Source organism: Bos grunniens, chromosome 4, assembly GCF_055505025.1.
Source record: "Bos grunniens cultivar Pamir isolate PY7600 chromosome 4, Bosgru_T2T1.0, whole genome shotgun sequence".
Taxonomy (NCBI): domain Eukaryota; kingdom Metazoa; phylum Chordata; class Mammalia; order Artiodactyla; family Bovidae; genus Bos; species Bos grunniens.
In genome coordinates, this window is record NC_141168.1 from 90234465 (window position 1) to 90247451 (window position 12987).

Here is a 12987-nt window from a genome sequence, read left to right on the forward strand (position 1 = left end):
AACAACAACACACAGATAAAAGTTCTTAGACTAGCCTTCAGTATTTACTAAATACCTGATAAATGTTACCTCTTTTTAACTTTTTAAATTAGTAAAACAGGTTCAAGAAGAGTCAAACTCTTGGTTCTATTGCTCAATGGGCCCCAGATTAAGGGCTGAGACTAGACTGTTTTATGCACTGTTAAGAATTATTGATTTCCATGGGCTCTCCTTCTGAAGTTGCCATCTCTGACCCATAGTATTTTATTTTATTTATACCCCACTGTGTTCCAGAAAGGACTTCCAGGAGCTTACAGATGAACATAAAATACAAGCAATATGAGTTAAAGGCAGAATAAAGAGGAGAGACAAACAAGAATGAGGACTGAGCATGTTAAGGCTTGAGATGAAATACTAAATCAAAAGAAGCCAGAATAAAAACGTTATTTTAATTTCTCTTTCATTCTCTCACTCCTTTCTTCTTTCTTCCTCAAGATGATTTAAACGCTATTTTAACTTTTTAAAAAACCCAGATTATTTAAGTTATTATCACATAAAATAATTCTATACTTGCATATCAAAACTGATTTTCCATGTTTTTGTGTGTGAAGCTATATTTCAATATGCAAATAAACAGACTACATATTAACTAAGGGAGATGAAAGAGCTTAATAGTGACTAAGCCCCTATGACCTGCTGGATATCAGTCCAAGCTTTCACTCAAGTTGTTTTTTGATAACACAACCCTATGGAGTAAACATCCATTTTATAGATGGGCCACAGAGAAGTACAGTGATTTGCTCAAGTACAGAGTAAGAACTCAAGCCTATGTCTGTTTCAGATGCTTGAACTACTATCATCACATCAGGGGCAGAACTTCAAGAGATGAGACATACATTTGCCCACAGACATAATAGTTCTAAAAGGTCCTTGTGAACGCTCAGCTTTTTGGTTTCATTTTCCTACTGAGATTTCTTTTTTGGTAAGGGATGTATGTCATTACTTGGTTTTGTGTACATAATCTGCCATACTGGAAGCAGTAGGGAAATTTAGGGGTGGTTAGAAAAAAAGTCTTAGCAGCTATGCAGAGCAACAGGAGTCACTCAGAAGGTTCCAGGTCATCTCACCCAAGTGTAAAACCAACAAAAACTATGTGTCAGAGAAGCAAATGGATGTTAAGATTCTGGAGTAAGTATGGTGGAAATAAAAGCTTATGGCAGAATCAGAGAAGATCTTTGGAAATGTCCTTGGAGCCAAAGGGGAAACGAAGATCCTAAAGCCTTTACAATCATTTTATTCACACCTGAATGCTAAGAAATGACTGAAACTTGAAGTACAAACATTTCTTCCTCCCATAGGCAACTGAGACTCAAAAAGCACACAGGTAAAATTTAAAATTGAGATACCTCTAGTCATTTCTTGTCATCCTATCACTGTCAGTAAATGGCCATTAATTTATTATTACACAGGAACTGTGTGATTTAGCTTCGGATATATCAGGTCTAACAATATTAACTATGATTAGTTTAACTCTTTGACTAGTCTGTGAATGGTGTGATTAGATCTTTCCTTTTCTTTTTTTCTTTTCTGACCATGTCTCACAGCTTGTGGGACCCTAGTTCCCTAACAAGGGATCAAACCCACGTCCCCTGCAAGGGAAGCATGGAGTTCTAAACAATGTACTGCCAAGGAATTCCCTTTTTCATGACTGTAACTTTTCATAACTGTACATGACTGTCTTAAGTGTACTGTTCCTCTTCTGCTCCATTATTCCGAAAATTTTTAAAGTATTCTTTAAGTTTAAAGTAGAAAAAAAATCGAACATCCACCACATTTTTTTTAACTACAAATCTCTGGGGTTTAAGGTAAGGCAGGAGTCGACAAATTACAGCCAAATCCAGTTGGCTGCCTGCTTTTGTAAATAAAAATGTGCTGGGCCACAGCCTTGGTCTCGTTTGTCCATGTATTGTCTGTGGCTGCTCTTGTGCTGCACCGGCACTGCTGAGTGACTGTGACAGGGTCCACCTGGTCCACAAAACCCAAAGCATTTACTATCTGGTCATTTACAGAAAGAGTTAGACAAATCCTAGCAGTAGGGAGGAAGCGATTTTCTTTCTTACATTCACATGTCAAAAACAAAACAAAAGTAAGGGTGGTTCCTTCTTTCCTGTGTGATGAGGTAATATTCTCTTTACTGTGTTCTGTGAATTTTCTCTAAAAACACATTTTTAATTAAAAAATATTTTAAAAGATTTGACTCAAGTGGTATTTCACCTGTCAAGCCTTCTGTTAGGCCTGCTTCCTCTATGCTTCCACAGAAGTGTTAGATTTTTCTATATTAGTAGTGAGAGAGTCAATTACTAGGTAGGTTGACAAGAAGTCCAGGGTTCCCAGGGAGGAGAAAGGGTCCAGAGCCCTTGAGAAGGAGAAAGGGGTCTGGGGCTCTCAAGGAGAAAAGGACAAACATTTTTTTCTATATTGCTTTGTCTTAGTCAACATAACAATGTAGCTTGCAGGAGGATATGTTTCTCCTTAAGAAGAACCCTCTGACTAATCTTGATATCTTAAGACATATATTGTGGGAGCGGCTCTGGTACGACCTTTCTATTGTTAGTTCTAATCTTGTTAATTTAAGATGTATGTTGTGGCAGTGGGTCTGGTAAAAGTATATAAGGCCTTGATAAGACTAGCAAGTGGAGGCACTCTCCATCCCCCTTCTGATGTCTGTGTCAGAAGCTTTCTCTGTCCCTTTTTGTACTTTAATAAAACTCTGCTACACAAAAGCTCTTGAGTGATCTAGCCTGGTCCCTGGTCCCAAAGCTAAATCTTCGGAGGTCACAAATCCAACACCATTCACCGTAAGCTATCAGTATTTACCATACTGCACAGCAATTCTTTTTTCTTCTTTTCTGTGAAACAAGCCCATGAACTTCATAATGATCAAGAGATCCACCTAAGTCTTTTTTTAGGGGCTCAGTCAGAGAACAATGACATTATAGAATGATGAGAGAAAATACTTCCTTACCTTTACAGCTTACAGAGTACAGCAGTCCCCCTTAACTGTGGTTTCACTTTCTGTGGTTTCAGTTCTGCAGTCAACTGAGCTCTGAAAACATTAAATGGAAAATTCCAGAAATAAGTAATTCAAACGTTTTAAATTGTGTGCTCTTCTAAGTGGCCTTATAAAATCTTATGCCATCCCACTCAGGACTTGCATCTTCCCTTTGTCCAGCTTATCCTGCCCATTGATCCCTTTGTTAGTCGGTATGATTATCAGATCCAGTATGGAGACATAGCAGTGCTTGTATTCAAGTCACCCTTATCTTAGGTAATAATGGTCCCAAAGTGCAAGAGTAGTAATGCTGGAGATTCAGATGTTTCAAAGAGAAGCCACAAAGTACTTTCTTCAAGTGAAAGGTGAAAGTTCTTGACTTAAGGAAAGAAAAAAAAATCATATGCTGAGGTTGCTAAGAGCTACAGTAAGGATTAATCCTGTACTCATGAAACTGTCAAGAAGGGAGAAGACATTCATACTAGTTTTGCTTTCACATCTCAGACTGCAAAAGTCACAGCCACAGCGGGTGATAAGTGCTCAGTGAAGATGAAAAAGGTGTTAAATTTGTCCAAAAAGATACTGTGAGAGCCCACTTTGTGTAATTTTTATTACAACATACAGCATACAGTTGTTCTATTTTATTATTGGTTACTGTTGTTAATCTCTTACTGTGAATAATTTAAATTCAACTTTATCATAGGTATGTATGTATAAGAAAAAACATGTAAGACTCGGTACTATCTGAGGTTTCAGACATCCACAGGGGGTCTTGGATCCCTTGGAGAAAGGGGGACACATTTTCATAATGGTTATCTGTCTTCCTGCTGCTACTTTTTCTCAAATATTACCTGTCAGAGAAGGATTCACTGAACACCCTATATTATAAAAAACAAAACAAAACACTATACACTAACCCCTTTACTCAACTTTATTATTTTTATAGTACACATAACTACTTGATATAGCACATGTTTATTACTTTACAGCCCCTCTTCTAGAATGCAAGCTCCCCACGGGTAAATTTTAAGTCTCTATGGTTAACCACTATACTTTCAGTGCCTAGAATATAAGATTGGTAGCGCTATATCTCAGAGAAGGCAATGGCACCCCACTCCAGTATTCTTGCCTGGAAAATCCCATGGACGGAGGAGCCTGGAAGGCTGCAGTCCATGGGGTCGCTGAGGGTTGGACACAACTGGGCGACTTCACTTTCACTTTTCACTTTCATGCATTGGAGACGGAAATGGCAACCCACTCCAGTCTTACTGCTTAGAGAATCCCAGACGGGGGAGCCTGGTGGGCTGCCCATCTATGGGGTCGCACAGAGTCGGACATGACTGAAGTGACTTAGCAGCAGCAGCAGAGCTATATCTGTTATCATTTTATAGATACTAAGGAAATCAATATGGAAGATGCTGAGTTTTGGTTTTGCTTTTAAGTGGAAGAAGTTATTTTTGATTTATATATATATATACATGTACAGTCTTCTTTCTTTCCCTGTAAAAATAAACAGTGGCTTATACATTTGAAATTTCCTACATAAATGTCATTTTTGAAAACAAAATTTGCAAACTATGGCCTCTGTTCTGAAAGATAATCTTTTTTTGTATTTAGTTAATATTTATTTATTATGGTTTTTAGGCAAGTTTTTCCACACTTTTATTGAGATGCTGCTAAGCTGCTAAGTCACTTCAGTCGTGTCTGACTCTGTGTGACCCCAGAGACAGCAGCCCACCAGGCTCCCCTGTCCCTGGGATTCTCCAGGCAAGAACACTGGAGTGGATTGCCATTTCCTTCTCCAATGCATGAAAATGAAAAGTGAAAGCGAAGTCCCTCAGTCGTGTCCGACTCTCAGCGACCCCATGGACTGCAGCCTATTAGGCTCCTCCGTCCATGGGATCTTCCAGGAAAGAGTACTGGAGTGGGGTGCCATTGCCTTCTCCTTTATTGAGATAATTGACAAATAAAATTATGATACTGAAAATGTAAAATGGGATGATTTGTATATGTGTACTTTGTGAAAGGATTCCCTCAGTGAGTTATCACATCTGTTACTTCACATATTTACTTATTTTGAAGAACTATAATTTGATTGTCTATAGTAACACTGAAGATAACTGTTGGATCAAGAAATAATAAATAGGGACAACAAAATACAAGAAATAGAGAAAGGGGAGACGACAGAAGAAATACACTGATGTTCTTTGAAGACCACGTGTGTCAAGAGAAGCATCTGGCTAAAAGAACAGTAAACAAAACCAACTATATCTCAACAGTAAGGGCAGTGGTTATAGTACTAGCAATATTGTTATTTCACAGAGTGTAAGTAGCTATTTGAATGTAAGATGCTCCTCTATTTTATGGAACACTAAGAAAGAAAAATATTTCCAATTAAGCTACGATATGCCATTGATTGGGGCTTCCTGGTAGCTCAGATGGTAAAGAATTTGCCTATAGTGCAGGAGACCCAGGTTCAAGCCCTGGGTGGGGAAGATCCCCTAGAGAAGGGAATGGCAATCCATTTCAGTATTCTTGCCTGGAGAATTCCATGGACAGAGGAGCCTGGCAGTCTACAGTCCGTGGGGTTGCAAAGAGTCGGACAAGACTGAGCAACTAACACACATGCATGCACCATTGATTAGTAGACGCATCTGAATTTCAGTGTTGCTAAAATTGGAAAAACTGTGTTAGAATCAGTGTAATGAAGTTAACCACCTCCTCCTCCAGCCCTTGACCACTGCCAGCAGCTACCATCTCTCAGTTTCCTACTGGCTTTCACAACTGTCCTGGGAGGTTTCAATCCTAATAACAATGTCTGTTTTATATAAGAAGAAACTGAGTCTTGCAGTAGCTAAGTTATTTTCTCAAGATCACAGCACTCATCTAGGATACAGAGTCCATGACCATTGTGTCTGTGTGATAGAAATCTATCTAGATAGGGGCTTTCCATTAATTTTTAAAAAATTTATTTACAGGTAAGTTATCTTCAAAGACCTGTTTTAAAAACATTATCATAAAATTTTTATCATACCAAAAATTAACAATTACCCATTTATATAATTTGATATTCAATCAAATGCCAAGTCCTTGATTTAAAACATTTTTTAAAATAACAATTTGAGATACAACTCACATATTATAAAATTCATCCTTTGAAGTATACAATCCAATGCTTCTTTTTTAAGTATATTCACAAAATTGTGCAAGCATCACTACTATGTAATTTCAGTACATTTTAATCATCCCTAAAAGGCACATGCCATTCCTATTAGCAGTCACTTTCCATTTACCCACACACTCCCCAGTCCTAGGCAAATATTAACATATATTTTTCATTTTTAAGGATATCCTTATTCTGAACATTTCATATAAGTGACATCATATAATGTCTGGCCTTTAAAAAAACTATATATTCATTTATTTTTGGCTGTGCTGGGTCTTCGTCATTGTGCAGGTTTTCCTCTGTTGTGGCGACACAGGGGTTACTCTCTAGTTGCAGTGCACAGGCTTCTCATTGGGGTGACTTCCTGTGTTACACAGCACAGGCCCAATAGCTGTGGTGCGCAGACTTAGTTGCTACAGGGCATATGGGATCTTCCTGGTTCAGGGATTAAACATGTGTCTACTGCATCGGTGGGCAGGTTCTTTACCAATGAGTCACTGGGGAAACCCCAATATCTGGCTTTTTGTATCTGTTTTCTTTCACTTAGCGTGTTTTCAAGGTTCATTCACAGGTTAGCAGGTATCAGTACTTCATTCCTTTTTGTGGCTGAATATTATTCCACTGTACGGATATACTACATTTGATTTATCCATTCATCAGTTGATAGACATCTGAGTGGTTTCTAATTTGGGGCTATTATGAATAATGCTGAATAATGAATATATGCTATGAATGTTTGTGTGAGTTTTACATGGCTATATGTTCTCAATTCTTTTGGGCTAATGCATAGGCATGGAATTGCTGGGTCATATAGTAACACTATGTTTAACTTTTTGAGGAAATGTCAGACTGTTTTATATAGTGTACTATCTTACATTCTGAGCTGCAGTGTATAAGGGCTCCAATTTTTCCACATCTTCACCAAGACTTGTTACTGTTTTCTTTTTTATTATAGCCATCCTAGTGGGTATGGAGCAGTCCCAGTGTGGCTCCATTAACTTTTTTAAAGTATCAGTTTCTAAGTATCATTTCAATATTATATATCAATTATGTACATGTATTAATACACACATATATAAATAAATAACTGATCATTATGATCACAATCTCTGACAATTTGGCAAACAGTCCTTGAAGCTATTTATGTATTCATTCACTTTTATTAAATTCCCAGGGCTCAATTTGCTGTACTTTAACAATACTCCTGTGGAGTAAGTTGGTAGGGAAATCATCTCCAAGAGCTATAAGCTGAGAAAGGCTGTCAGCCAAAAATAAATCATCCTTTTCACAGTCCAGTGCTTTATTACCAGGTCACTCTGCCCATGGATAAGGAATGGGAAAAATGAGTGACACAGAAAAGCCTCACAGATTGTACACTCCATTAGAATATCTAAATTTAAAGCAGAACCTGCACCTACAATATGTCTTTTTATGATTTGTCCCATTCACTTTTAAAGCCAGGAAAGTGACAATAAAAAGACTTTGTATCATGTAAAATGACATGTTTTATTTTTCACATTCGTTCCCCAAAGAGGTAGCATTACAAAGAAATAGCATCTCTCTGAAAGCCAAAGTACTTCCATAACTTATGAACTCTTCCTGGCAGTGGCAGAAAAGCAAATATTTAAGTTCTCAAAAATCAAGACACAGTTAACTTTTAACACAGTCTTGATATAAATTGTTTATGTACATGTGTATATAGATCTGCTTTATATTAGACATCTCAGCCTTAAGAAGTCACTGTGACTGTCAATCAGAATAAGACTGTAATGTGTATATGAGTTATTTTCCATGAAACAATGGACTAAGGCAAAAGAGAACAAAATATTACCTCCCCAAAACCCAAACTGATTGAACCAAGCACCCATACCCCAATCCTTCAAATATATCTCTGATACCTTCTCTAAGAAGAAAGAAAGACAACGAAAGATCTCAGAGTTCTGCACGGAAAGAACGGAGTTTTGCACAGTGGACCACTAGGGAAGTCCCTTAAAGATCTTTAAGTTGTTAAATCGCAACCTTTAAACATGCATTTTATCAAGAAGATATTCTACATATTTAACTTTTTTCCAAATCAATCTGTTGTTATCTTTATATACTGGTTGAATATCTACATAGAGTACTTACCATACGTAAGGCACCAGGCAATACTATCCTTATTTGTCTAGCTAGTATGAGTAGTGAGCATTTCCTGCTTTTCAGAGACCTGACCAGATAATTGCATCACTCAATCCCTCACTAACTTTGAATATTTTTTCAAAGGCCACTTCGAAGTTGAGGAACACCTTATTTAAAACTGAAAACCTCCCTCCCATACTTCCAGCTCCAACTATTCTCCTCTATATTTCCTCAAAATACTGATTACCTACTCATCTTATTTAGTCATTTATTTACTATTTGCTTTCCCTATTATAATGTTTTCTCCACTTTCTTCAATTTCAGTCTGAATTTCACAATAAGGAGTTCATGATCTGAGCCACAGTCAGCTCCCGGTCTTGTTTTTGGTGACTGTATAGAGCTTCTCCATCTTTGGCTGCAAAGAATATAACCAATCGATTTTCGGTGTCGACCATCTGGTGATGTCCATGTATAGAGTCTTCTCTTGTGTTGCTGGAAGAAGGTGTTTGCTATGACCAGTGTGTTCTCTTGGCAAAACTCTATTAGTCTTTGCCCTGCTTCATTCTGTATTCCAAAGCCAAATCTGCCTGTTACTCCAGGTGTTTCTTGACTTCCTACTTTTGCATTCCAGTCCCCTATAATGAAAAGGACATCTTTTTTGGGAGTTAGTTCTAGAAGATCTTGTAGGTATTCATAGAACTGTTCAGCTTCATCTTCTTCAGCATTACTGGTCGGGGCACAGACTTGGATTACTGTGATATTGAATGGTTTGCCTTGGAAACGAACAGAGATCATTCTGTCGTTTTTGAGATTGCATCCAAGTACTGCATTTCAGACTCTTTTGTTGACTATGATGGGCTACTCCATTTCTTAAGCGAGAAACAGATTTAAGGGACTAGATCTGATAGAGTACCTGATGAACTATGGACGGAGGTTTGTGCCATGGTACAGGAGACAGGAATCAAGACCATTCCCAAGAAAAAGAAATGCAAAAAAGCAAAATGGCTGCCTGAGGAGGCCTTACAAATAGCTGTGAAAAGAAGGGAAGCGAAAAGCAAAGGAGAAAAGGAAATATATACTCATTTGAATGCGTATTCAATGAGTTCCAAAGAATAGCAAAGAGAGATAAGAAAGCCTTCCTCAGAGATCAATGCAAAGAAACAGAGGACAACAATAGAATGGGAAAGACTAGAGATTTCTTCAAGAAAATCAGAGATACCAAGGGAACATTTCATGCAAAGATGGGCTCAATAAAGGACAGAAATGGTAGGGACCTAACAGAAGCAGAAGATATTAAGAAGAGGTGGCAAGGATACACAGAAGAACTGTACAAAAAAGATCTTCATGACCCAGATAATCACAATGGTGTGATCACTGACCTAGAGCCAGACATCCTGGAATGTGAAGTCAAGTAGGCCTTAGGAAGCATCACTATGAACAAAGCTAGTGGAGGTGATGTAATTGCAGTTGACCTATTTCAAATCCTGAAAGATGATGCTTTGAAAGTGCTGCACTCAATATGCCAGCAAATGTGGAAAACTCAGCAGTGGCCACAGGACTGGAAAAGGTCAGTTTTCATTCCAATCCCAAAGAAAGGCAATGCAAAAGAATGCTCAAAGTACCACACAATTACACTCATCTCACATGCTAGTAAAATGATGCTTAAAATTCTCCAAGCCAGGCTTCAGCAATACATGAACCATGAACTTCCAGATGCCCAAGCTGGTTTCAGAAAAGGCAGAGGAATCAGAGATCAAATTGCTAACATCTGTTGGATCATCAAAAAAGCAACAGAGTTCCAGAAAAACATCTATTTCTGCTTTATTGACTATGCCAAAGCCTTTGACTGTGTGTGGATCACAATAAACTGTGGAAAATTCTGAAAGAGATGGGAATACCAGACCACCTGACCTGCCTCTTGAGAAACCTGTATGCAGGTCAGGAAGCAGCAGTTAGAACTGGACATGGAACAACAGACAGGATCCAAATAGGAAAAGGAGTTCGTCAAGGCTGTATATTGTCACCCGGCTTATTTAACTTATATGCAGAGTACATCATGAGAAACGCTGGTCTGGATGAAGCATAAGCTGGAATCAAGATTGCCGGAGGAAATATCAATAACCTCAGATATGCAGATGACACCACCCTTATGGCAGAAAGTGAAGAATTAAAGAGCCTCTTGATGAAAGTGAAAGAGGAGAGTGAAAAAGTTGGCTTAAAGCTCAACATTCAGAAAAGTAAGATCATGGCATCTGGTCCCATCACTTCATGGCAAATAGATGGGGAAACAGTGGAAACAGTGGCTGACTTTATTTTTCTGGGCACCAAAATCACTGCAGATGGTGACTGCAGCCATGAAATTAAAAGATGCTTACTCCTTGGAAGGAAGGTTATGACCAACCTAGACAGCATATTAAAAAGCAGAGACATTACTTTGTCAACAAAGGTCTGTCTAGTCAAGGCTGTGGTTTTTCCAGTGGTCATGGATGGATGTGAGACTTGGACTATAAAGAAAGCTGACTGCCGAAGAATTGATGCTTTTGAACTGTGGTGTTGGAGAAGACTCTTGAGAGTCCCTTGGACTGCAAGGAGACCCAACCAGTCCATTCTAAAGGAGATCAGTCCTGGATGTTCATTGGAAGGACTGATGTTGAGGCTGAAACACCAATACTTTGGCCACCTCATGCGAAGAGTTGACTCATTGGAAAAGACCCTGATGCTGGGAAAGATTGAGGGCAGTAGGAGAAGGGGACGACAGAGGATGAGATGGCTGGATGGCATCACCGACTCAGTGGACATGGTTTTGGGTGGACTCTAGGAGTTGGCGATGGACAGGGAGGCCTGGCGTGCTGTCATTCATGGGGTCGCAAAGAGTCAGACATGACTGAGAGACGGATTACAATGTTAGTTCCATGAAGGCAGAGATATTGGCCTGTTTTCTTTTTTCCCCATTACTTTATTTCCAGGGTGTGAATGAATACTTCTTGAATAGACAAATGAATGAAAATAGCCACTATAATGGGTCTTTGTAGTCTTTGATTTTCCAGATGCCTCTGGTTTTTTTTAAAGTTCATATTTATCAGCCTTTTCTTAGCTTTGATTTTGACTGAGGATAAATTCCTCATTCTCTGCTTCTGTTTTATGCCTGTTATTTATGAGTCTGTCCCAGAGCCACTTCTCATTTTTATGTTCTCCCTGTTGATGGGTCGTAGCACTTATCTTTTCCTACTCTCCAGTGTCCACAGGCCACCTCTACAAATGAGAATGTCCCCATTAGAAATTATCACCTCCCCACAAACCTGCTGTGGAGTTGGAAGCTCCATGTTGGTTAATAACATCACTAATACCCAGTCTCTTAGGCTAGTGGTATCTGTATCTTCAGTTCCTCTGAAGGTTGATCCTACGAGTGTCAGTTTCTGATAGCCTGGCACCCAGTTTCTCCACATCCACACTGCCACTATCCTAGCCCAGATCCTTACCCTCCTGCCCTGAGGCAACTTCAATCTTCTCTGTACCTGTATGTGGAGAAGTTTAGGAAACTTTAAGGAACTACCACACTTACAGCCACATTTGGAGGAGACAGACTTAGGTCTTTCTGTGGTAACTAACAATGGCTTGAGCAGCATTTGTGGGGTGGAAGCTGCCTCGATACATGATGGATCTATGATCAGATAAAAGCTCAACATAACCATGTGTGCGAGCTGGACATGGGAGGTAAGGGCAATCATTTCCGAGGCAGCCAGTATAAACAAAAAAAGCAGCCCCTGACTTGGGGAACTGACTTGACTCTGACAACTGGATCTGTGTGTGGTTAACAGCTGACCTGGCATTCACAGCTAGGCCCTGGCATCCTCAGAATCTTCCAGAGTCCTACATCTGATGACACCAAACAAACAAAACAAACTTCATAATCTTATCTAAGCCCAGATGAAAACAAGGTCACCATGTAAACCAAAAAATGCCAAAAAGTCCCCTCTCCCAGCTAATGTGAATGACTGCTGCTTTTGTAACAATGACAGCCTTAGCCTCATTGTTCTAGTTACAGTCAAGATATGCAATCATAGAATTATTCCCCTCACTTCCTGAGAGCATTCAGCAAAGCCCTGCTTCCTTGAGCTCTTCCCCAGATCACTCAACTGCAGCTCCCTAAGAAGTCTTTTCTAACATTGTCTTACTGAGCTGCCTCCCAGGTCCCCACGGTGAGCACTCTCCCTTGCTGCAAAGAATGTGAGACCCAGCTGGTCCAACTCAAGGTTTGTACCTAATAGTTGTTGGCTGAAGAGTTTGGACCCTGGTGTGGGAACTCTGCTCTGTATTTGATTGAATCAAGTAAGCCATTTAGAGAGGCAATATTAGATGCTCTACAGGCAAAGATGAGTCAAATTCAGGCAGTAACTCAAATGCTTGAGGATATCTGAATCACACAGTCTTGAGAATCCTAGCCCAGAGTGAAAGCAGGGTTGAAGAAAAGATACTATTTGCCACTTCAGACTTCATGGATTATTAAAATACCCTCAATTTATGCCTTTAGAGAATATGTTCTGAAGTGGAAAAGGGGATGCAATAGCTGGCTACCTTGGATGCTGGCCTGATAGTCTGTCTGTCTTTATTAATTTAAAAAAATTTTCCAAAATGCTCAAATGCTTCAAGCATTTTTCTAAGCATTGCAGAT

The 12987-nt window shown here is 39.2% G+C and overlaps 1 long non-coding RNA gene across 6 annotated transcripts in view; it reads right to left on the reverse strand.

Annotated features, from left to right (window-relative positions):
* Positions 1-12987, reverse strand: part of LOC147374513 (uncharacterized) — a 242567-nt gene that overhangs the window by 141970 nt on the left and 87610 nt on the right. For all 6 annotated transcript variants that reach the window (XR_015162847.1, XR_015162846.1, XR_015162845.1 and 3 more), the window contains one exon: positions 3005-3085. This is a non-coding gene — a long non-coding RNA (uncharacterized LOC147374513). The remainder of the gene's footprint in view (positions 1-3004; positions 3086-12987) is intronic.